The 26,816-nt window shown below is 45.6% G+C and overlaps 1 protein-coding gene across 1 annotated transcript in view; it reads right to left on the bottom strand.

The window, feature by feature from the left end:
• LOC119400472 (protein argonaute-1) overlaps nucleotides 1-26,816 on the bottom strand; it is a 379,544-nt gene that overhangs the window by 269,678 nt on the left and 83,050 nt on the right. The window lies entirely within an intron of this gene.

Raw genomic sequence — 26,816 nt, 5'->3', positions numbered from 1 at the left:
GCTTTACTCCATACCACGTGCTGATCGTGAAATTTTTTACGTGAGGGAAACGAAGAACTCCCCCGAAAGGCTGCGAAAACATAAAAACGATGTCCGCAAGTTCGCGTGACAAAGGAGTACACTCGCTGAGCATAGCATGGTAAACGGCCGCCGCATCGAATTCGACAACTACCGCGTCGTCGACTTAAGCGGCTTTCTGTGGAATTCTGGCCCATCCAGGCGACAGCCGGTAACGTCAACCGGTCTACAGGTGCGCTGCCGATCGAGAGTCTGCCGTGTGGAGAACAGGTGTGACTTCCGGCTGGAAGAAAACCCTGAAAAATAATGCGAGCGGGACGCGAAACGTAGAATTTTTTCTTGTAACGCAAAAAAAAAACATTTTTTTTACTCACTACATTATTACCGCTGTCACACGAACAGCCTTAACCGCGGTTAAGCTAACTACGGTTACGGCTAACCACGGTTACAGGTAGCTACACGGCAGATATTACCGCAGTTAGTGTACTAATCGTGGTTATTGCAAACGGGTGATTCCACGAGAGATCGACACGGATCCGAAAATAGATATTTTAGATTTGATTGAGTATTTTATATTTTATGCATGTCCCATGCCAGTAGCCCGAAAAGAAACTTAATTTCCTTATTAACTGCATGATTTACGAGGGAGGAAATATCAAACATATTCAATCCGGAGGGACCAATTTCATTACCTGTCGTTCTCGAAAGTTCACGATGTTGTAAAACACAAATATTATCGTTACAAAGAAGATATTTTGTGTATGAAATGTATGCGCAACAAAGAGTAAAGTAATGCATTTGCTTGAAACTTGTAGAGCTAAGGAAACTGTTTTTGAAAAGTGTCTAAATATGCGACATTTTATAGCAGCTACAAAGTTGATAAGGCTTACCAACTTTGTTTTTGAAATAAATTTTGCTTTTTCTATCCGCAACTGCAGCGAAGTTTCTGGTTATTGAACTCTTGAGCGAGTGAGCCTGATCTTGAACACCCTCACATAAACGCTCGCAATGTTTGCGGTAATTATACAGGTTAAAGTGAACAAAAAATGTTTATGCACAGATATTTTTTTGCGTGACTACGAAATTCGCGCATCTATTTTGCTAGCAGAAGCACACCATCAGAATTATTGTAAATTTCTTGAGATTTCATTGATGCTTTCTTTGCGAATAGCGTTTATGATTGAATCTCATATTCTGTATAATGTCACATTGAGAAAAATGGATTCACCATGTGTCAGAGTAAGAAGCCATCACACGTAACTCTAAAGGCAACTTTAAGCCACTATACCATTGCTAACGTCCGGTACATTTGTGCAAGTAACACTCGTTAAATCAGCATTTTAGGTATATTAGTTGTTTGGGTTAGAAGTTTTGTGTGAAACATAAATTTCAGATTTAAATTATTGTTATTGTGGGTTCCTGCAGCAAAGACACATAGATTAATATTTATTATTGCGGAGTAACGGCAGAGGTAACGTCCGTTACTTTTTTTCGGTAACGGTAACGGTAACGCGTTCTTTTTTTTATAGTGTAACGAGTAACGTATTTAGTTACTTTTTTTCAGTAACGCCTACAACACTGCTTTTACTGTCCTTGGCTCAAGTTAGCTACTTTTTGGCTAGTTTTTCTCATTTCTTGGCTATTTTTGTCGTTTTGACCTAGCAACCCTTGATACAAGGTCTTCACATTTGGCAGCTCAGTGTCATGATTAGAGATCGGAACTTCAGGCAAAATGCCTATTTTTTCCTGGAGTCCGGTTCGAGCCTATTTCACATATAAGCACGAACTAAGGGAAGGGAAACGTTTTAATCAAACATTTATTGTGCCTATAAGTGCCTATTTCGAGGTTCGTGCCTATATCAGCTTTTCAGTGCCTAAAAATGCCTTTTCGCGTTCGTCGAGTACATGTTTTGCTTAAATGAGCTGTTCATATGGAGGAAAAGAAGAAGCGCTTCGATATTAACTAGAACACGCTCTAGTTAAGTTTATTTCGTTCACGTTTTTACCTCCTGTTAAGGCGCGATTATAGTTCGACGTAGGGTAGACGCGCACATGCGCTGCGCCGCGTCGGCGAAAACAGACCATAGTTCTACGCAATGCCACAGCCAACGTATAACTGGACTCGGCCGATGCGCTCCACGCATGTGATGCTCGCCAACGCGCCGATAACGTCGGACTATAAACGCGCTTTTAAGTGAGTGGGGCTAGAGCGTACCTCAGCAAGGCAAAGCGAGGCTAGCCTAGCGCTAGTGGGGCCCCCCTGAAAGATCTCCGTCGCTTGGTTCGAGAGTAGTGCAGCACGGCGGTTGCGTGAGCGAGGCTAGACTGTACTCTAGCGAGGAGAAGCGAGGCTAGGCTAGCGCTACTACCACCAGAGTCCACTCTTCGCAAGCAGTACCTGCGGCCCTTGTTCGAGGACACGTTAGCAAAAATCAGACGAGAACTCGGTGAATCATACATATGGTTTTCAGTGGGCGAGACAACAGATGCAACCGGACGATTACTTGGACATTTTGTAGCTGGAAAGCTGGATGCAAAAGAGAAAACAGCACCTTTCTTGGTATGCTCGAAACAACTAGAAAAAACGGGTGGTGATACCATCGCGTACTCTGTAAGCTCGTCCTTGAGGGCACTGTACCCCTCCGGATCCCACGATGACCGAGTACTGCTGCTTGCTCTACACAGATGCAGCAGCTCATATACGCACAAGGCTGCTGCATTTCTCAATGTCTTTTATCCAGAATTATTGCATGTCACTTGTCTTGCCCATGGTATTCATCGGGTCTGTGAAGAGCTGAGAAAGTCGTCCAGTTCTGTTAACGAACTAATAGCTGCAGGCAAGGCAGTGCTCCTTAAGGCGCCTTCGCGCGTTCATGCCTTTAAAGAGCAGTTGCCGGATGTGCCTCTTCCACCAGAGCCCGTTGTTACCCGCTGGGGAACTTGGCTAAAGGCTGTGGTCTAGTACAAAAAACACTTCGCTGGTGTTAAGTCTGTTATTAACAGCTTTGCAGCGGACGAGAGCATCGCCGTAAGAAGAGCCCAGACTGTTCTACGACACGATACACTTAAATCTGACTTGGCATATTTGTGTGCTCATTTTACTTTCGTTGCAGAAAGCATACAGAAACTTGAAAGTTCGGGCACCACTCTGACTCGGAGTGTTGAGATAATTTTGGACGTGCAAGAAAGGTTCACCACTGTCCCCAATGGGCCTGCCGCTGACAGGGTCACCACGAAGCTTAAATCTGTCTTGGATAGGAATCCCGGATTTTATGTGCTAAAACAAGTGTCTAAAGTTCTGAGCGGTGCAAATTCAAAGATTCCAGATGCAATTAGAGCATCGAAACTGCCGGACTACAAGTATGCTCCACTAACTTCAGGGGATGTAGGGCGTTATTTTTCCGCATACAAACAAATACTGACTGAAAGAAGGCACAACTTCAAGCCCGAAAACCTTGAGATGGTGCAGGTTTGCCACTGCTTTCATAGCCTTTCTCACAGTGTTCAATCACCCTAGCTTTCACCTAAATCTGTTCAAATGGTTATTCTTCTCGTAATCATTTTCATGAAAAAAAATGAGCACAGAATTTGTCTGCTGTGTTTGTTAGAAGTCGAAACACGCTGCTGAAGTCATTATGAACTGTGCCTACATATGCCTAACCGATAGCTTTTAACGCCTATTTATGCATAAATGACAGTTTTTAGGACCTATTATAGGCGCATAAAACGTTGTTTTTTCGTGCCTGTACATAGTCATGATTGCGGGTGCTCACCGCACTTTGCAGGTACTAATACAATTTGCATAAATCCAATCCAATCTAAGCATAAAGTGCGGCCTGCGCAGGAGATCATTGAAGCATTCCACATTCGAAGGAAAAGGGATGGTTGCGCAACCATCCCCTTGCATCGTGAAAACCTACGAGTTCGCTCAGCTTAGCGTCTTAATGCACTGGTTGAGTTGTCCACGAATATTTCTCGACTCGTACAATTCAGCGCCGTTTTTGTAGGACAGCGTGGGCGCCGATTTTAAAATAAAAGGAAGCGGCGTCGGCGGAGGGAAGTAACAACGGTCCCTCCTTTCCTGGCGGGAAAAAGACAAGACGGCGCGTCTGGCGCGCGTAGCATGCAGACAACGCTGTGCGGGTGCGCGTGAAAGTGGTGCAAGCGAAAGCGATCTCTGGACGCCGCGGCTCGCGCGGGCCGCACGCGTGCTCCCTTGGAAGTGCCATACACTCGCTGCAGCCCACCGTATACGCGTGCTATAACTGTGTGCCGCATGACGGATTTTTACGACACTCGAAGCATGAAGTTCGGCCTTCTCAACGAAACTGTTGGTGAGTACGAAACTCTCGTTTTTAAAAGTAAACATATTGAACAGGCACCTCTGCCCGATTGGGTAAAAAGATATGCGCTACCGAGCATATGTATCCATCTTGAAAACAGCGCAACAACACGAGGGCGAAGACTGGCGCTGACTCGCTCCTAAGAAGTTTATTAGGAAGAACACACATTTTTATACAAGAATAGGTAACGTGCATACCGATGCCGTGAAACATAAACACCATGTGCGCGAGAAAATCTTAATCGCCAAAAGACGCCTGAAGATACCTCAGCTCGTTCTGCGACAATGACGCTGAAGGGTGGCTAATGTAGAAATCTTTTTCTTTACAAATGTGATATGCCTCGATGATTTCTTTTATGAGTTGATTCTTATGACGGTGAATGATAGTGCAATCCTCAAAGCAGGGTTCACAACCACATGCACCGCAGGGCTCTCCGTATGTACATGTACACCCTTGCAAAATTTTAATAATATCGCGCGAGCGTTGACCCCTGGACATGGTAGCGCCTAATATTGGCGGGAGCATAGCGAGATTTCCTACGTTATGCGCAAGCGCGGAGAGCACACTGGTGTGCAAGCCCCGTCTGCTAAGCTGTTTGCTTATATGTATATATACGTGTACTATCAGCCTTATATATGCGATCACGTGCGCAGACACGCTGATAGTCATATCGATGATCTCCTTGTTTCTCGCCGATATTAGAAACTATCCTGGGGTCGACGCGCGCGCGATTTTAAAAAAAATTGCAAGGGTGTACTCGGCCTTCAAGCACAGCAGCGGGGACACGAAGACCGCGACGCTGGAGAGGATAACACAGGACCGATTAAAAACGCTATCCTTGGTGTCCTGCCGGACAGTCACCCCTGAAGAAGAAGACAAATTGGCCTGCAATCTTCGGGTCAGTTTTGCATTGGTGGTGATGGTAAAACCTTACTGAACTGCGGCAAATTCGTAGCCCAGGCCGCCCTCGAGGAAGTCCGGAGACCCTGTCTGCTCGCCGCCTTACGGGCTTGTTGGATGGCCCATACCACAGTTGATCTTGCAGGTTTGAACTGCGCAGCGCGGCCATCCACCACGCCGCAGATTCATCTGGAGAGACTGCACGCATTTTCTCTACCCATGACCTCACATTCCCGGAGAATGTGTCCAATAGATGCATGATCCAAGCCGCACAGTTTGACGTTATCGTCTGAATATATGTCTGGATATATCCTCCTGAGATTGAAATTGAAATTTTATTCCGCAACAATAGTATGTTACGAGGAGGGCAGATAAAAGCTGATAGAACAGCTCGAGCAGCCCTGATAGCAAAGAAGCGTGCGGCTAAGTACAACCTACTAAGAAAAATATGTATAAGTTTCAGAATGTGGTTAAAAAAAGACGAGATTACAATGCAGGCATAAAAAAAAGGTAGTGTCACATCACATCATTATACAAAGACTAATCGCTGTTTTTTTTTTTTTTTTTGGGGGGGGGTATACTAGATATGTTAATGTTATGTTTCTTTATTATGCTGTTTAGAAGTGTAGGCAGCTGAACTTTTAACATTTGATTTCCGTAATCTGTTCTGCATTTCGATATATACCACACTTCAGGTTGACGTACATTATAAGCAGTACGTTATAAGTTTTTCTCTAACCACGCTCTTCTTGCAATGGTGTCTTTAGTTCTCAATAAATCGAGCTTATGTAGACGTCATATAGTTTGTAATTGTGTATTGATGCAACCTGAACGATGCGATGCTTTTTAAATAATTCTGCTGTGTGGCAGCGATATGGCATTTTACAGGCTAGACGCAAAGCTTTCCTTGACAAGACGGTAAGTTTGCTAACGTTTATAGTTGTTGTTGACCAAACAAGAAAGGCATACTTTAATAAAAAAGAAAACAACGAGTTATATATGAACAGGTTAAAAGAAATAGGAAAGTAGTAGCAGTGGCGGCGCATAATGTCGATGGTCCTAGACAGTTTACCGATAATATGGCTCACGTGATCATTTCGTGTCGTGTTTTGTGAAAAATACACGCCTAATGATTTGAAGCTTTTTACAACTTCAATTTCTTAGTTATTTAACGAAATGATGGGAAACTGGACTTGCGTGTGGCGTGGGTGAAATAAAACAGCCTTAGTTTTATTTATGTTCAGTTTTAGGGAGTTTACTTGAGCCCATGCATTAATTTCACACAATGCGTTATTCTCTCGACTTTCTAGTTCGCTACTACGTTTGCTTGAAAAAAAAAATCAACTCGTATCATCAGCGTGTATTATAAGATGGGCTGATTCATCAATACGGACTATCTCATTAATATGAAGTATAAACAGAAACGGTCCCACGGAGGATGCTTCCTAGCGGGGCGCCTTTTTAATGGATTTATTTATTTATTTATTTATTTATTTATTTATTTTACCCTCAGGGTACATAGTACATTTCAGAGGGGAACGGCAATGCACAACAATAAAAAAAAAAAAAAAACAAGGAACACAAAGCAAATGGCATAAAATACAGTCACTAATTGGGGTACAAAGATGATTACTCCTAACAACTTACATCATAAAAAGCAAATGAGGAGCAGTAATTTTATTTCTATTACATGGTGAAGGCAAAAAGCAATATAAATCAACTGATGAACAAAACATAAAGGGGGTAATTAGGTAATCACTGTTTTAAGTACATTCCTAAATTGAGTGGAGTCATTGATGCTTGTTATTGAAGCAGGCAGGGAATTCCATTCATTACAAGTTCTTGGGAGATATGACTGGGCATACGTTACTGTGTTGCAATGGGGGACTGTGACTTTTTGTTGATGATTACGACGAAGAGAAATGAAGGGAGCAGGTTGGATTAATCGGGAACGAAGTTTCGGATTGTGATAAAATATTTTATGAAACAGGCAAATGCGAGTGAGCTTTCGGCGGGTAACTAGTGGGATGAGGTTTAGAGATGCCTTCATTTGGGTGACACTGGCTGAACGATGGTAGTTAGCCAAAATGAAACGAGCTCCACGATTTTGAACGGATTCCAACATGTGTGATAATGTTACCTGGCCGGAGTCCCAAACAGATGAAGCGTATTCCATTTGAGGACGGACGTATGTGGTATATAGTAGTAACTTTAGTGACGATGGAGCAAGAAAGAAGTTTCTTCGAAGGTAACCCAGTGTTTTATTGGCTTTGGACGTTATATGTTCTGTATGTAATTTCCAGGACAAAGTGTTAGTTATGTGGACGCCGAGGTACCGGTAAGATGTTACAGTTTCAAGGGGGTGACTGTGAAGAAAGTAAGTTGGACAAGTTGTATTCGAGCGAGAAATCCTCATAGACTTGCACTTTTTAATGTTTAGTTCCATTTTCCAAATATGACACCAGTGAAGAATGTTATTGAGATCAGCCTGCAGAGAATGAATATCATTGTCGTTAGATATTTTACGGTAAATCACACAGTCGTCAGCGAACAAACAAATTCTGGAAGTAACAGTAGTAGGTAAGTCATTTATATAGATTAGGAATAGAAGGGGACCAAGTACTGATCCTTGCGGAACCCCAGAATCAACCGGTGCAGTGGAAGAATTAACATCATTAGTGCTGACAAATTGAACACGAGAAGAAAGAAATGCACGAATCCAGTTAAGAACTGCAGGGTCAATTTTTAGAACACTTAGTTTGTATAAGAGCAGTGAATGGTTAACTTTGTCAAACGCTTTAGCAAAGTCAAGGAAGATACAGTCAGTTAAAGAAGCAGAGTCCAAATATAAATGCAAATCGTTAGTAAAAGAAATTAGTTGAGTATCACACGAAAATATCTTTCGAAAGCCATGCTGAGTTGAAGAGAAGAAGCTATTATCCTCAAGAAAATTAACAAGATGAGAAAATATTATATGTTCCATTATTTTGCATGGTACACATGTGAGAGATATAGGACGATAGTTAGTTGGACTATGTTTATCACCGCCTTTATGTATTGGAATAATCGCAGCAGTTCTCCAGTCTTCAGGTAGTACACCGTCATGATACGATTGTGAAAATATGCATTTCAGGATGATAGAACTGTACTCTTTGGTATTCTTTAAAAATTTACTATTAATTCCATCACTACCGTGAGAAGACGTTAGTTTCAGGTTATCGATAATCGTGACGATGCCATGCGGGGAATTTTATCGAGGAATGCTTTCCTTCAATTACGAAGTGCGGTGTCGCAAGTAAGACGTGATTGAATTGTGCGCAATGCCTCTTACACCATAATGATCCAGCTTTTGTAGGAGAATTTTAGAATTAATGAGGTCGAAGGCCCTTGAGAAACCCAGAAAAAGACCAGGTATATACCATATTTCTGGATTCGAAATTTCCTAGAATGTATTCCTTTTGTGCCAGTAGCGCGAGCTCTGTAGGCTTATTTTTGCGGAAACCATGTGTATGCTGAAAGGCGTTGTGGAATGTCTGGGTCTGTAGCCACCTCCAAGCTACCGCGTGGTCCCTGTCGAGTTTGAGGGCGTGTTAACACGCCTGGACTTTTGATGAAATTTTGTAATGTCGCAGTCTCGGCCGGGTCATTCTGTCCTTCTCGGTCTAGCCCTCCATTGGATTTCCATCCCCCAGAGAGGATCTTTCTATGCGGGCGTGGAACATGAGACCTCGCGCGACGCGGTGAACCTCCGGACTGAGGTTGGTGTCGGGGGACGTGTGAGCCGGGAACCATGTAATGTGTCGTTCCTCCGTCTCCTGGGAGGTGATATACTTCGCGTTGGCTTTGAGGATAGCCCCGGCCTCTGGTAAAATTCTGCCTAGCGCATAACTTCTGACTGCCGTCTGCGTGTCACCGAGTATGTATATGCAAGTGGTGCAAACGCTGGCTAGGCTATCGCCACTTCTCTGCTACTTCAGGGTTTTTGCTGTGTATATAACACGATCTGACCAATTGTTTGCCAGTATTAGACTCTTCGATCCGCGTATTCCGCCGCGTCTACGAACAGCGCTTCCTTGTCCCTACCTAAGGCTTGTTGTAAAGACCTGGCTCTACTCTCTCTTCGACCTTGACTGAGTTCGGGATGCATGTTCTTGGGTAGGTTAGCCACCTGCAACTTCTCCCTGATCGAGCTTGGGAGTTTTTAGTAAAAACTAAAATTTTTGTCTGGAGACACATCTTCTTGTAAACTCTTGTTAAATGTCTTCCCTGTTATAACATTCACTAGTGGGACTTGTTGGTTGAGGTCGATCTTAGAGCACGCACTCATTTGAAACACTATATACAACAAAAACCGAGACAGAAACACACGTGAAGAGAGACAAGCACGACTAGCAATTGTTTAGTTTTTCATTCGATATCTTATTTGACGCCTGTAAAAGGTGGGAATGTTACGAAAACGATGAAGCGCCATCCTTCCCTGCACCAAATTATTCTTTCGCGCGCAAGTAGTCAAACCAATTTCCCAGGATTACAGACAATTTTAATGCATTGCAGTGGCAAACAGATACTGATAACTATAAATACCCGCTTTTCAGCTATAGTTCATACTGTCAAACCGCCACCATTTGTAATGTTACGTATCATCAAGCTGAACCGCCCAAATCAGAAAGTATTCAGACACTTGTTGAGAAAAGTAATGGGCTAAATAGACATTCTCATAGGTCGAGAAACGCAGGACATGCGCTAAGGTGTCTGTCCTACCCGCCGCGGCGGTCTAGTGGTTCGTTATGGTGCTCGACTGCTGACCCGCAGGTCGCGGTATCGAATCCCTGCCGCGGCGGCCGCATTTTCGATGGAGGCGAAAATGCTTGAGGCCCGTGTACCTATATTTAGATGCACGTTAAAGAACCTCAGGTGGTCGAAATTTCCGGAGCCCTCTACTACGGCGTCTCTCATAATCATGTGGTGGTTTTGGGACGTTAAACCCCAACACTTATTATTATTAAGTGTCTGTCCTGCGTTTCTGTACCTATGTGTGTTGTTCGTTAATGCTGTGTACCGTCTTGGTCTTGCGCCGTCCGCGCGGATCTTCGCGCTATTGAGGACCGCGGCCGCTCATTTCGCCATGGTCTGCGAGCATGGTTCTTTCGCTCGAATCCCGGTTGAGAACGCTGCAATACGGTATAGCGAATGAACACAGTCACGTAGTTTTATTTCATATTTAGCTGGCTTTCTTTAAATGCCTAAAGAATCACCACGCGGCATGGACGAAGTTACAAGAAATAGAATCGGTTGTTTTGGAATTTGGCCATGAATTGTAGACTTAAAGTATTCATAATTGACATTAGTTAATTAACTAATGAAGCGCAATGTAGAAGACACCCTAACGAGCGCCACGTGACGGCAAACAACATGTCACTGGTTTCATTCAGTTGCGATTAACCACTTTTTTGAAATCCTTGGTTCTAGTTACGGAAAACACCCGGTATAGTAAAGTACATCTTGCTATATTTTCGTGGTCAGGGAGCTATGGAATTGTATGGGCGATTCGACAGTATCTTAAATGAAATACGATCGTGAAACTTCTACTGCGAAATTACTTACGGGGTTTAATTGTCCCATCGGTGCGAACGATGTTACATCACTCTTCACGCAAAGCTTTGACTTGTCCACCTTTGTACTTGAACTGGTATAGCGCATTACGGGGAAGAAGAAACGGCCGAGCAGAACGACACAAGAGGACAGAGCGCTAACTTCCAACTGAGCTTTATTGTGAAAATGCATCAAATATGTAGACTTGCGCAAGGATACAAAAAACACCCTAACGCAACGCCAAGATTTTGATGCATTTGATGCATCATACATATTTGATGCATTTTCACAATAAAGCTCAGTTGGAAGTTAGCGCTCTGTCCTCTTGTGTCGGTCTGCTCGGCCGTTTCTTCTTCCCCGTAATGCGCTATACCAAAAGTGCGGAGAGCTGGGCTTGTTGGTTGTACATGATTAGAAAATCAGCGCAAAACCACAGGACACACAGGAAGGGGACGCACACAGCGCTGCGTGCGTCCCCTTCCTGTGTGTCCTGTGGTTTTGCGCTGATTTTCTAATCAAGCGCTATACCAGTTCAAGTACGACGAACCAACTCGCCCAATCTTCAACACTTGTGTCCACCTTTGATTTTTTTTTTTTTCGTAGTTTCCTTTCAGTTCGAATAGGCGCGCTCATTAACGGTGGCTTTATCGCTGCTGAAGACAGGAGGTAGACTTCCCGAGGTCAACGATGCGACAGCCACGATTAGGAAATATCGTAATTGAGACTTATCTATCTCGTCGATTTAGTGGGTGCCGTTGCAGACAATGTACTAGATATGAATACATAAACACCATCTGCACGAAAAAAATAAAAGAGGTAGATTGCTCGCGGCAGCACTGTAGATTACACAACGTGTGTATACGCACGTATAGTTATCAAGTTCGAGAGCGTGCTTATCCACGCACTCGATCGACGCGACGTGATCATATCGACGTTAATTCGTTCGCCGCTGAACTTGTTCTTCTTGGCATTGGCGGCTAGTGCGAGCACACATGGGAATGCTAGAACAAACCGAGGCAACGGTATCGCAACTGACATCGTACGCCGATGGCGTCGATATCGCTAAGGTTTTCCCGCTTTAGCCGCGCCGGGTTGTCGAGCGCGGTGCGGTGCATAGTTGTGCGCGGCTACACGAGGAAGGCACTGCATAAAGGGAAAGGGGGGGGGGGCGAAAACGTCATCCGAAAACATTAGATCCGTGCAGCGCTTCGGAAACTGCGGTGTCAACAGAAAGTGTGAAACACGACGAAGAAAGCCGACAGCATTTCTGTCGTGTAATATCAATCGGAAGAAAAACAAACAGAGAGATATATATAAAAAATGAGGGAAAGACAGGGAGGTCAACCAGTACTATGGCACCCGGTTTGCTACCCTGCACTAAGGGGAGGGGGAAACACAGATGGAAAGAAGAGCAGGCGCGCAAAAACAAAGAAATTATGATAAGAGGGAAGGCACGGAGCGGTAGTACTGTACATATCCTATCCAATAGGCCACTGCGACGCTAAATGTTCAATAAGGCCTTAATAGATTTCCGGTGCGACGACAGTTCGGGTCGGCGTTCTTGTACACAATAAACAATAACGCTATCGTCAGCGTCTCATGAAACTGCTGAAATTTGCACCTTGGGCTTGTTGGTGCAGCATACTGTAGGATTAAGGTGCAGCGTAACTTACACAGGACAAAAATTGACTTGCCACCTCGGCACCTGGCGTCACCATCTGATGGTACCAAAACCCATCTCACCATATGGTGACGTCACGTTTAACACGATGATGTAACGTGACCACGTCAAAGTTTGCGTGGTGACATCGTCAAGTCAAACGTTACGGCATGTGACGACTGCAGGATTTAGTCATCGTTACGGGACGACATCACGTGGTGACGTACACACACGCACACACGGTGTGAACGAGAGTTCGAACAGTGGGTGAGCACAAATAATGCTCCACACTCGGTGCCTGAGCTGCGAGTGGCGCTGGCTAACACTCCCGGGGATTACACGCACATGAGCATCCAACGGAGAGCATGAGGGAGCGCCCTCCGTCGTAGCTCATTTGATGGAGCGTCAGACGCGTAATTCGAAGGTGGGTGCAACCTTCGAAAAGGGTGACTTTTCATCCAATTCTATTCGTTTCAACTTACGTCAGAAATTAATTAGTACACTAGAGTCAAATACAACGATTGACGCCATCCATGCTTTCCCTGGCCTAATTGTCTGTTCGATTCATTTGATAGTGAGTGAGCAAGAGTGGCAAAGTGTGTGTTCGCCTACACTGCACGCTGCGTGTAAAAGCATGTGCGCGTCACGGCATCCGTTTACGGGTTTTTCGGCTTCTTTGGTGAAGCGGTCGGAGAGAAGGTTGCTCCCCCACTTCTCCTCTTTCCTCCTCTGCCGCAGCCTTCAGTTGTTGCGATGCGATCGCGCGCTGTCCGTAGCCGGGGGACAGGCTCGCGTTTCCTAAACTGGGACACACTGTATCAGTAAGGGAGAAGCAGCCGACAGAGGGGACACTAAATCCGACCACCACCACCACCACCGCGGGCCACGCCGATAAGACACGCCGTCGATGCGATCCGTATGACGTGATCGGTGCTACACCGGTACCGTGGTCTGTTCCTCTATAAGGGCAATACCCAGCAACGAAGAAAAGAAAAAAGGTCGGGTGAAGAAAAGGAAACACAAACACGGTCGTCCTGTTCGTTGGCCGTAGTATACGTGAACGAAATGGGGCTCCAGTTTGGCAAGGGCCTCTGTCCTCCGGTAAAGCGTTTATAAATGTCAGCTAGCTTTTTGGGCCGTCCGGCGCTGCCTTAATTGCCCGCCTCCGCTTGGTTCGATTTCATTGCGAGCCGCGGTCGTGCGCGCTTAGAATCGGCTCTCGTGCGTGAAAGGGCCTTCGGTCGCAGACGCTTTAATGTGTGGGTCCTCATCACCAGAAAATCGTTAAAGGCCTCTTTTCGAAGTGTTACGTTGAAATGGAAACACACCAGTCCGAAGCAGTTTGTTTTATTGATTTGATGAAATAGAAGATATTGGCATCTTCATGCAGCACCGGCCACAGAATAAAAATAAAGAATTATACGCAAAAAAAGAAAAGTAGACATGTTACAAAATATAGCAGACAGCGGGATGCTAGATGTATAACACCGTTCAAGCAATCGGCACATGGGCGCTACGTTGCTTGACTTTATGGAAGAACTGAAAGGTAGATGTACAGTCAGATAATTCGAATGCCCAATAGCCTTGAATAACCACAGACTCAGCAATCTTGCTGAGATCGAAACGCAGTCAGACGCAATGGATGACCCTGTGGACGTAAAGAAACAAAATTGATCTACGTGGAGCGTTAAGTGCCACATAAACTATTGACAACTATGCGTAGAATAGTATATGTTGTCGTCATATGTAGCTTGCAATCTCATGCAGTGTTTATGCACCGCAAATGTCACATGTATTCCGCTTCCGGCATTTTTGTATACCCACATCGTTCGCAAAAAATTAAAAATGTAATTTACCGTGTGCGTCTCCACAAGCCTTTGGCTACTTGCTGGCCTGACAGTGGACGAAGAAACACACCTTGAAAATTAGACGCAACTAGACACTCCCTCATTCGCGCACACATTTACAAGCACAAGTACTCACGACCACACCCTACAAACAGCACTCACGATACCACCTGTTTATCGTGCGTAAAGGAACCCCTATCTATATATACACGCAAGCGATTATGCGCATGTGTAAAGGTCACACATGAAACATAAGTGCAATAATCAACCTAAAATACGCATGAGCAACAGAAACTCAACAACAACAGCACAATAGCAGCACCAACACCAACAAGCGTGTGCAACAATTGTGTGTGTGTGTGTGTGTGTGTGTGTGTGTGTGTGTGTGTGTGTGTGTGTGTGTGTGTGTGTGTGTGTGTGTGTGTGTGTGTGTGTGTGTGTGTGTGTGTGTGTGTGTGTGTGTGTGTGTGTGTGTGTGTGTGTGTGTGTGTGTGTGTGTGTGTGTGTGTGTGTGTGTGTGTGTGTGTGTGTGTGTGTGTGTGTGTGTGTGTGTGTGTGTGTGTGTGTGTGTGTGTGTGTGTGTGTGTGTGTGTGTGTGTGTGTGAATGAGGAAGGAAAACTTGCACCAAATTTTAAACAAGATGACATGCAGTAAAAGCTGCTTCGAGAGCGCAGAAGGCAACTAAAGCGCTACTGAAGTACCTGAAATCAACAAATCTGAGCGACCGCCTGTAGGCTGCATGTGCTCCCCCAAGTGTGCTTGCGATTCTGACCATTCCTCTCTATTCGCCCCCTCATCCCTCTTCCCCAGTGCAGGGTAGCAAACCGGGCGGGCGTCTGATTAACCGCTCTGTCTTTCCTTGCTTCTCTCTCGTTAATTCGGATTTCACGGTACTGGAAAAAAATGTCCGAAGTAACAGAATGCCGAATAATCGAAAGTAATAAGAAAACAACAAACAAGTGTCTACTACGTCGACACACTTTCATTTTCTTGATGAATACGTAAATACTGTGCTTATTTTGCGTGATAGCAGCGTGAAAGCTACAATTTTCAAATAATATCTGGGGTTTAACGTCCCAAAACCACGATATGATTATGAGAGACGCCGTAGTGGAGGGCTCCGGAAATTTCTACCACCTGGGGTTCTTTAACGTGCACATAAATCTAAGTACACGGGCCTCAAACATTTTCGCCTCCGTCGAAAATGCAGCCGCCGCGGCCGGGATTCGATCCCGCGACCTTCGGGTCAGTACTCGAGCGCCATAACCACTACAGACCACCGTGGCGGGGCAAAGCCGCAATTTTCGTCATCCTGCGACTTCGTTCTCAATGCGACCACGGTGCCAGACGAGTTAGCCCGAAACGTGCTCTGCACCCACCCTTACTACGTACCGCCGCTACCACCACGCTCACGTGACGAGTCGGACGACAGTTCCTTCGCATGTAAAATGTTCGGCAACTGATAGTTCGTCCATCACAATGTAGCAAACGAGTTTTATGCCAGCATACCGACCGCGGCTGAAAGCTTTTCACCTCCAACAGCTTCCGCCATGTTTGAATGTTGTGACATTGCACGCGGATTGCATCAAGTTTAGACGAAGCTGCTCAGTGCCGGATCCGCATGTGGACGAAACTGTGGTCGCCAGCTGATGAGGGGACTCGTAGCGATGCGGACAGCGCCGCCTCGCTTCGGTTGTCTGCGAACGCCGCTTTCGCTCTCTTGCGTCGCACAGTTGCGGCGCTGCGCGCTCGACGCGCTCCGAAGATCGTCCGAATTAACCGGGTTGTGGCCAAATGTGACCGAATTAACGAGAGCTTGATGTCATTAAATAATGCATATGCGGGCCGGGACCAGATAACACGTCCGAATTATTCGATTTTCCGAATCAACGAGGGTCGAATTAACGAGGTTTTACTGTTATTACCAATTAGCCCAACAGCAAGTTCTAAAAAAAAACAGAAACACGCAGCACCAACCAAAGTATTAGTTTCCTTTATTTTTTCCTCGTGATAATCTTGTGCATGGGTGCTTTTCAATCAGATTATGTTTACCTTTCGCAGTGCCGTCACACGCTTGTATCTTGATTATATAACGTATAATGACGAAATTGTATTACATTGTAGCTGTGTTACAAATTTTCCTATGCAATACTTACTGTTATGCTACGCAACTTTTTCCCGTTTGTTTTTAGTTATCTGTTAATTCTTTTTTCACCGTCATGTTTTTTTTTTTTTTTTGCTAACAACTGTATAGTTCGGTAATTTGGAATGTTTCTTGCCTCTGTGGAAATTTTTGATACGCGTATGCATACAAGATATTATGCATTGAATTTTACTGTATGCCCCCTCACCCCATGCCTCTTTTGGGGCCTGTGAGGCATTCCCAAATAAATAAATAAATAAATAAATAAATAAATAAATAAATAAATAAATAAATAAATAAATAAATAAATAAATAAATAAATAAATAACGTATTCATACAGGCCTACAAGTATATGCATTATTATTTTTGAACGTACATGTTTTCCTATACCTCTTTCCAACAGCATTCAGTAAATTGGCACAGCGAGGCCAGACATCGGATTTCTGACAAAAAATGTGAGAGATTCTATTTGCTCCTCGACCGCCCGGAGTAACGTGACGTTAGCAGAAACGTCACGTATGACATCACTGGTAGAGCAGCACGTCTCTGTCGACTCTGTAGCGATGCTGGCAGAACATTGAGCATCGCGAAACGGCACTGTGTGTGTACCGGTTATACTGTCACCCCAGTGACACGGGCCAACCACTGATACTGGCATAATTATAGCGATATACTTATGCAACGCAAGGCATTTCCTTTTCATTCAAATTGTACGATGGTGGTATGACGTCAATCGGGATGGCTCTGCTCAGGTGACGTGACACCGAGCTGTTGAGGTGCACAAATAGACTAGGTGGACCGGTCCGCCTCTTCCCGAATTGCAGTGCCACGTGGCTTCAACTACTGTGCTTACTTGCGCACTGTACTAGCACTCGTTAGCGCAGACTCGGGTTGGTTAGTATTGGATAAGCTGTGGCTAATGTCGGTTAATATTGGCTGTTAGCTGTTATAGCACCAAATATAGCATTCATTTGGTCTTAATTCACTGATTCGGTTGTCGACCTACAACCGTAGGAATTCATGTTTGAATCATACAAAAATTTAGTCCCCTTAGCTGACGCAAAGGAGAGCACAGGCCGAAGCCGATGCTCTCACGTTTGATTCAATGCTAATTAACATTTAATTCACCTTTAACTAACTTTAATTGTCAGCCGAAGAATTCGAGTATGCGCCACACGCGACTTTTGATACCATTCGTGTTGTCGACACCTGACGCCGGAATTTTTTTACTTCTTAACGATATTAGGCTTTCGCCTTAATAAATCAATACAGGAATTCTAATGGTTCATTAGGTTCGCTTTTCGAGATGCTGGACCTCAGCTGCGCCGATAGGAAATGCACTAGTTTGTAAAACATATCGTCGTCGTAGATGAATAAAGACGCTGTGACTCGCATAATTTTGCATGCGATCAAAAAAAAAATAAAGAAAGAAAGAAAACCCAGCGTCTATTTAGAACGTATACGTTTCGAATGTGGCCCGTGCGCGGCAAGCGCGGGAGGAGTAGCCGGTGGATCATTACTGCACAACTGTGTACGTAAAACACTGCAGTAATTATCAGAGCGCGAAACAAAGAAACAACGGCTAACTCCGCGTCTTATCGCGTAACTCGCGCTTCGAGGAAGTAAGCGCGAGTTTTTTTTTTAATTGCACCGGTTGCGTATACCGAACCAACTGCATTGTAAAAAGAGCCTCAGTCGGGTAGCAGTATGGCCCAGACGCCCTGCTTTCACAGCAACTGCCAGATAAAATATGGTTGCACGTGACGGATGCGTTTAAAACGACAGAGAGCGGTTGGTAAGGATTCATCGTAAGAGAAGGTAAGGGAGGCAACACACAGTCGCTTCTACGTAGGACATACGGCCCGCTGTGCTAATCAGACACTAATGTAGAGAAGCTCACGGGAAGATGAAATCTTTAAAGATGAAAAATCCTTGGAACACGGGATTATCGCTGGAGCCTTCTTCTTGTCTTCTTCAAAGCCTCGAAGAAGACAAGTCCGCTTGTCGAAACGTCGGTTCCGGCGACACCCCGTGTTCCAAGGATTTTTTCATCACTATCTCCCTCAGTGTTGTGAATGAAAGTAACATTCTTCTCGACATGAAATTCTGTTTTTGACCTTAGAGTGTAACTTGAAATAGCGCAGTAGTGTTCTCAAACGCGGCCACAAAACGAACGGATATATATATATATATATATATATATATATATATATATATATATATATATATATATATATATATATATATATATATATATATATATATATATACAAAAAATAAAGCGTGCGAAGATGGAGGATGATGTTGTAATTTCCGGATTTTTTCATTTATATATTCCGTCTAAAGAGCTTTTGAGGCGAGCCATAAATAAATGTGACCCACATTCTACTACGCCTACTACGATAACTGAATTCAGCCAATATGTACGGCGTCCGTCATAATCACACTGTGCTCTTGGGACATTAAACCCCAACAATGAAATAATAATGCACCCTGTGCAACACTGTAGAGGCTAGCGAGACTTCTTGCAGCAAATACGTTCGCACCAACAAATAATAGCTCAATGTTTTTACCGCCCAGAACGTTTTCTTTTTTTATTTATTAGACTGAGGAATGCATGAAGATGTTTCGTATACCTTAGAACCTGACAAAGGGAGACTCGTCGGAGATGGCGTCGCCTCACTCAAGCGCACAGTAAGTCACTAGCTTCCCAAGAAACCTCCTTTCCGGGACGTTGTTAAGTGTCTTGAAGAAAACCATCTCAGTGTTCTTCAAGCAGACAAAAACGGGGGGTTTGTGGTGATGCCTAAAGGAATGTTTCGAGAGAAGGCATGGGACGCTGTGAAAAAGAACTTCAAGTGTATTTCTTTTGATCCTAAGGAGCGCAAGAAGTTGGCTGTCAGCACTCGTCCTGTGGTTTTTGTGTCTTCAGTCCCGTCCCTCGTGCTGTTATATTTTGCAATGTCGCACCAACTTGCCCAGACAAAGTCTCTGACAGACTCAGTTACGCGGCTATCGATATGTTGTTCTACTTCATTTAGCGATTCGTTGTGTCCAGGTTTCTTGCATTTCGTTTGCGGCCGGTCGCCTTACGCGAAGGCTGCTGCTCGGCTGGAACGAGCATTTACAAACACGAGAGTCGACCATGGAACGCGCGGAGTTATACATATTCATAATGATGGAAAGGCAGCGCCAGAACGAATGAAAAACAAAAGGAACGAGGCAGGACATGCGCTGTTTTTCAATAAAAACTTCAATTGCGAGTACAGCCATAGTGTCCTGTCTTCTCCTCGTTCTCTTTGTATTCGTTCTGGCGCTGCCTTTCAATCACCATGAACCCAAACCGACTTGCCCATCTGTCTGTTATTCTGTTAAGCATATTGCTGAGCGAACTTCTTGCATAGCTTCAAGAACGTTGCACCTGATGTGTGAAACGGTGTGTATAGGGCCACAGTTCCCTCTAGCAATTCCTGTAGGAAATTCTATCCGTGGCCACGGAACGTGACAGGAGCAGAGGCTCGCAAGGCTACGCGGAGGACGTACACCAGCCAGCTCGATCGTCGCACGTTTCACATCCTCGTAGATGGGAGCAACCGATTACACCATTGTGAGGGCGAGGGGGACGGCTCGACGCTCGAGCGGGTTTCGATTCTCCCCGCCCAATGCGAGCGACGCCAACGGTTCGCGCAGTTGTTTTCCTTCGCAGCCGCTGGCAACGCGGTCTTCGTATTCTTCTTATTCTGCGCCATATGAGCTGTTGAAGGAGAAGGACGTGATTTGTTGTTGATGATGGCATCGCTGGTTACGATGATTGGTGGGTTTTTATGTCGCAAGCAGGGGCATAGCCAGAAATTTTTTTCGGGGGGGGGGGGGGGTTCAACCATACTTCATGTATGTTCGTGCGTGCGTTTGTATGTGTGCGTGTATATATACGCAAGCAAAATTGAAAAATTTCGGGGGGGGGGGGGGTTGAACACCCCCCTTGGCTACGCCCCTGGTCGCAAGGACCATGTAGGTGTGGCCAAACAGAGCCATGTCTTTTAATTTTATGTGTTGTTAGCGGTGACAACTAATTACGATGTATTGTGGCTTTAAAGAGCCCGAAAATCACGTGCTATATGGAAGCGTAAAAGATATGTGCATAGCAGGAAATTATGGCAGATATGAAAAATTCGCGAACACAGGATGTCGCTAGAGCTTCCATCTTCCCCTGAACTTGTGCCTTTTTTAATGTAAAATTATGGCAGTGACACGTGATCTATGGATGTTGAATGAATAACAAGTGCATTGATACACCGAGGATGGCAATGACCGAGCGAGCGCGTTCTGAAGAGATTGCGGATGCGGGTTTAGCCGCAGCAAAAAACGACTGCTTGTGATTAAAACGCTTATTAAGGTGGGAGACAACGGATGGAAAAAAAAAAAAAACGCCAGGCCTGCGCGGAAAGCGCAGCACAGTCACAGCGAAAGCTGGAAGAGCGGCTTTTCTAGAGCGCGTTATAAACTCTCCTGTGGCTACTAATACAGGTACACTAGCAACGTACCCACTACGCCACAAAGCGTAATTTTTGGGAAGTTTGGAAGCACCCAGCGCGACATTATTCGTTGTTCTGCGAAGAAGCGAGGTACCATATGTAAGCGATTATGTGCAGTTTGTTGATGCGGCGGTTGATGACGATGAATAATTATGGTTGCGCCCTTTGTAATGGGTTGAAAGCTTTAAACGACCCAGTAGTTACGTAATGCATGTTGTGTGACGCCCGGTCGTTATTTAACTGTCCCACCACGCTTTATAACACACTTTAACCGGAGAAACGTAGAGCGAGAGAGAGAGAGAATTGACTTTATTGAGACCCTGAGGAAATGGATCATGGGAGCCTTATGGGCTTCCTTGGCAACCAACAGAAGTGCACTTGCGAGGAACCCACTACGCTATAAATCATTGTAATTTTTTAGAAGTAGGGCAGTAGGCACTGTGCCATTTTTCGTCATTCTACAGACAGCCGTGGTACCTGCTAAACGCATGTAAGGCATTATGCGTACTTCGTTGATGATGTGCGTGATGACGATGAAGAATTATGGCAGAGCTCTTTGTAATGGGTTGGAAGCATTCAACACTCGTTGCGCAATTCGCATTGTATGACGCCTGGTTACATAATTCGCATTGTGCGACGCTTGGTGCTTATTTTACTCTTCTACCACGCTATATTGCATATGCTAATGTGGTTCCTTCCCGACATGAAGCCTGTATAGGACCTTTTTGCAAAGCAGTTTCAAGCACCGGCATGGCTCAGAGGTTGAATACTGGGCTCCCACGCAGAGGGCCCAGGTTCGAACCTCGTTCCATCCTGGAATTTTTTCTTATTTAGTTTTTTTTCTTATTTCGAGCGATACTGGTTACGGACACCGGCGGCGGCGGCGGCGGCGGCGGACAACTACGGCACCAAAAACGGCCGGTGAAATGATCTCATAACAGCTTTCGCTGTAAAACAATGCGCTGTGCAGGTTGCGCGAACTGGAATAAAGCGACTCAGACAGGACGTTTCCATGGGTGGACCTACCTTTCAAAAGCGCCTTGTCATCCTTGGCGCGTTATTTTTAAAGAGGGTTAGCCGTTAACGTCACGTCACGTGACATTAGCGGCTAACGTTACTTCAACTATGGATGTCAGCACAACAGCTTAGTCAGAGAATTCGAGTCTGGTATTGAACTTGTTCTCACGTATTTTGAAAGCACGGTGACTCCCAACCTTCAATGCCGCGTACGCATGGGTGCACGTTCGAGGAAATTCTTTACTCGTGTGCACAGGTCTTTGAAGCCAAGCTGTCGTCGTTGTTTCAAGCCAAGTCATAGATAGACTCGAGTCCGATGCGAATTTGACAGTAACCGAAATTGGTAGGCAATTCAATCATCGGATGAAATCGAAGGAAGACAACATTGCTCTTACAACCGTGGATGTAGCCAACATTATTCGACGCTAACCAGTACTTAGCAAACACTAGCCGTTATTCAGCCAACATTAGCCTCCAGTTGGCAAACATTACTCAGCGCTAGGCAACATTAGGCAATGCTGCTACTATGCGAGTAGATACGGTAGCTAGCCTCTACCAGTTTAATTCGCTCAGAAATCTTCATCATGCCCTGCACAGAAAAGCTCTCGCTTGACCGTGTCTACAGTTAATAATGTGTGCACGCTCTGCCAATGTGTCTCGTAACGTGCTGATGGACGCAATTCAGGCTCCTCACACGACCGATCAGTGTGCGTATAGCGCCATGTGCGCGAGTTGCGCTCTGTGCACAAAGCCTGCTTGCACGACCTATCAGTAGAGCCCTGTGAATGAGTCGCAGTCTGCACGAAACCTGCGTGTCTCGTAGGCAATGCAACACGTTGCGTGGTTGGGCGGCGCAGAGCGGCAGGAGGAAGTCCGCTTTCGTTTCGAGTCAAGCTTCGTGCACGTGGTCTGCCGATAGCGGCGCAGGCATCGTCTAAAAACGGTGCCCCGCCCGAAGTGGAGCAGCCGAGTGCCTGAGGCTCGGCACCCCTCGCAGCCGAAGACGACAACAACGTGCACGGCGCATTGGGCAGCCAGCGATAAAAGAAGTAGCGCGATATCTTCACCGGGGCTTCCCCCTCTAATTCGAGTGGACGAGGAAAGGCGAGCGACTCCCGTTAGTGCCCATTAATTGCGTGCAGCACACCGAATGCGTGTTGACGAGGTGTGGCACGCACTTACACATATGTATAATGCCCCATTCGTTCAAGGAACACCCACCCCACGGGAAAGTCATTTCTTCCCGCGCCCGCTTTGCCTTTCCAGCGCGATTGTTTACGTTGTCAAAATCTTCCGCATGTGCCGCATTTTCGTGACGTAGTCACGAAGCTATTTTTCAGTGCCGGCGGAAGGCGGACGGCGACACAACATCCGGCGTAGGAAATTTCACGTAGTAACACTTGACTGTATGAAATCACGAGTACCAATTAAGTTTGTTGAGGTTGTGATATATGAAGTATGAAGTGCTAGTATGTACAGTGTTATATGTGAAAACATTTCCAGATAGATTTATTGTTGACGCTTAAAAGCCTCGAAGCCCTGAGAGAAGCAAGGGGCCTATGCGGACTTAATGTTTCCAGGACGGCGTCGTTATCGCCAGTTGCTTCCAATCATGAAGAGGTACCGGAAGAATCCAACGTTGCTTGAGCAAGCCTGGATTCTGAGAAACAAAGGTTCACATTTTCATGCAGATGCTTTAGACTGTAATATCACGCATACCGTCGCATCCTTGAATAATCTCGAGCTTCATCAAGATAGGCGACAAAAGACTTTAGCGTTTCCTCCGCTTCACTTACTGTAGCATTGTTAGCTCCGTCCACTATCCTCAACACTCTTGAAGAACTCATTTGAAGAGTTCCCGCAACTCGGCGACGACAAAGCAATAGACGTGATTGCTCCAAGCACGTGAGCTAGTCGGATGAGTCGACAAATCTGCATTTTATTGACAGCGTGAAGACGCCTTTTGTAGGTGTTTACATGTTGAACACTAACTGCTTACACAGTCGGTGTTCAAGTAAGCGATTGCTGGTTCGCGCCCCAGCCACGCTGTGCAGCGCATCACCTGTTGTTGCCTCCGAGACACATGCGAAGACGCCGCAAGCTTCACAGTCCGTGTCACTCACCCGTATCGAGCGCCCGCGGTTGCGCAGCGTTAACAAGGACCGCGCAAAGAAAACGCGAACACCAGAGCGGAAGCGTCCGAAAAGTGCGCATGTGCAGTGCTTCGAGATCGCTTTTAAGGAAAAAAGCGTGGTACATCTGAAAGTGCTCTTCCGCCAACCAAACGATTCCGTCCGTGCTTCTAGCGCTTGCTGTTCCGCTCGAGCGCAGCTCCTGTGCTTGTTCGCATTTACGAAGTCTGTACTTTGCATGCGTTACGCGTAACACAGGCGACTGTCGCATGTTCTCTTTAACCTCTCGTCGCCTTTTAAGATTCTAAGAAAGAAAAACAGTGAAGCCGACTACGAAGGAGAGATTAGAAAGGCATTCCTGACTTTCGAAGCGGGAAACTTAAGATCTGCGCACGTTCCACTCCGCTTACGTTGGGTAAAAGTTGCCGAGTTCAGGTTACATCCCCGTCTCCATTTGGCTTGAACCCTTAGCACATCCCCTCACATATCGTATTTATTCGAATCTAAGCCGATATTTTTTTTTTCGAAAAAACGATGTGCGAAAGTGTGTGTGTGTGTGTGGGGGGGGGGGGGGGGTCGGCTTAGACTCGAGTACAATGATTAAGTTTCTTTTTTTTTTTTCTGCCTTGCGAATTTCGGAGGTCGGCTTAGAATCAGGGCCGGCCTAGATTCGAGTAAATACGGCAACTACAAAAACCAGTAGAAGAGGCTCATAAAGCCTTAGTCTTTTTTTTTTCTAGCCTAGACGATGTATGTTTAAAGTTTCGGCACTCTCCTCTCATGAAATGAAGTGTTACGAGCTAATTAAGCTCGTCGCGCTTCACTTGTTTAGAAGAATATGTTAAGTTCGCTGATCCTTCCCGTACTCGTAGCTCTGACAAACTAAATCTTCAAATACAGTTATTCTCCCTCAACAATTGTACACTGGAGTGCTTTACTAGGAGGTGTTCGTGAATTGCCGTGTCATGACTTTTTGTCTGCACTTGATGTGTGACGTATGATCCCCACTCCTGCAGTAGCGCCAACAGGGCTCAAGTATGTAAAATAAAATATAAAAAATAGCGCAGCTTGCACCAAGTCGCGCAAGGCTACGTCACAGCAGAGCTGGGAACTTAGCTGATCTTGGCTTGGCTAGGCTTTTATCCTCTCACCTGTCTCTTTCCCGCTCCTTGCTATATTGTATTATAAATGGCTATGCTTGCTCTAGCCAAGAAATTTTTTTCGCTAAGGACTTCTCTCTTTCGCTATCTTTATGTCTATTTCTTTCTCTCTATCTCTCTGTGCTGGTTCTCTCACCCATCAGAGTTATTGCATCCCACGCCGGAGAAATGGGCGCACGTGTTCTGAGAGCGAAGCAGAAAACGACAATGAAGAAGAGAGCGCGTACCGGTTCATGATGATGATAATTTTCTGTCTACGACACTCGGCCAACCTCGAGCATAAAAGGTCCGCTGTAAAAGATTACTTCGTGCCCTTGGTTCGCCAAAAAATGCTTCGAATTCAGAAGAGCGGCGTAGAACTGCCTACATCCTTCTCACATATACACTTAGTTGCATGCATGTGCCCACAGTGGCTAATAAATGTGTAAAGCTCAAGTGGGCGTTGCGGCGGTGTATCCACACGTTCGAGAGCTTTCATGCCCCGTGTTGTAACTCTTGTTCCGTATCGGTGATCTCGCAAGAGCCTCGACCTCGCCATGACTCTGCACTTTCGCTCGTCGACCCGGAAAACTCGTACTTGCTGCCCCTGTATTCTCCTGCACTAGATGTTACAGTCGAGAGGAAGCTTAAAAGGTTCCTAGCGCATGTGCTGCGGTTCTTCGTCACCTTATGCTAACTGATGAATGTCAAATGGCTTCAACGCGTTGCGGAACGTTTGCTAAGCGGTATTTGCTCTTCGTGGCCTCTTTTGCGAGCGTCTGCTTCTGTTCCGGAAAGCAGATGACATCCGCAGATGATGCAAGCGCTGTGTAAAAACACTAGAGGGGAAGTCGACAGTTTGTCACTTGTCGCGTCTTCACTACTGCTTGCGGCCACGGATCTGGTCCCCTCGTAAGAGAGGTTGTCAAAGTCCTCAAATGTCCGCGCCTTTCGCTTACTGATACTCGGTGCAACGGGCCATCGCATCCGGACGCGTCGTCCTTTGGGTTTCCTCAAGAGTCCGCCAAGCAGTGCAACTATCGGTTTATGTCGAACGAACGGCGTGCAAGCGTCTACGGAAACGCTTCGCGGGAGTGCTTCGCCGTCACCACCGACTCACCAACGAACTCCAAGCCAGCAAAGCGTATGACACCTTCGTTGTTTGCTTTGGGCTTGGCAGCTAACCGCACCTGTCGTCAGTGCGTGCGCCATCGCATCTCGTCTTGCACGTAGGCAAGCGTATAATCTGTCTTGCTGAAACTGTGAATATGTCTGACTAGAGTGTGTATGCCATGGAAGGTCGCGTGATCGAATCTTGGCCGCCGCGGCCGCATTTCGGCGGAGGCGAATTGCTAGAGGCCAGTGTACTTAGATTTAGGTGAACGTTAAAGAACCGCAGGTGGTTGTAATTTCCGGGGCCCTCCCTTATGGCGTCTCTCATAATGATACCGTGGTTTTGGGACGTAAACCCCCAACAAATATTACTAC

The sequence above is a fragment of the Rhipicephalus sanguineus genome, chromosome 7, assembly GCF_013339695.2.
Source record: "Rhipicephalus sanguineus isolate Rsan-2018 chromosome 7, BIME_Rsan_1.4, whole genome shotgun sequence".
NCBI lineage: Eukaryota > Metazoa > Arthropoda > Arachnida > Ixodida > Ixodidae > Rhipicephalus > Rhipicephalus sanguineus.
This window is presented reverse-complemented; position numbering and strand designations above follow the sequence as displayed.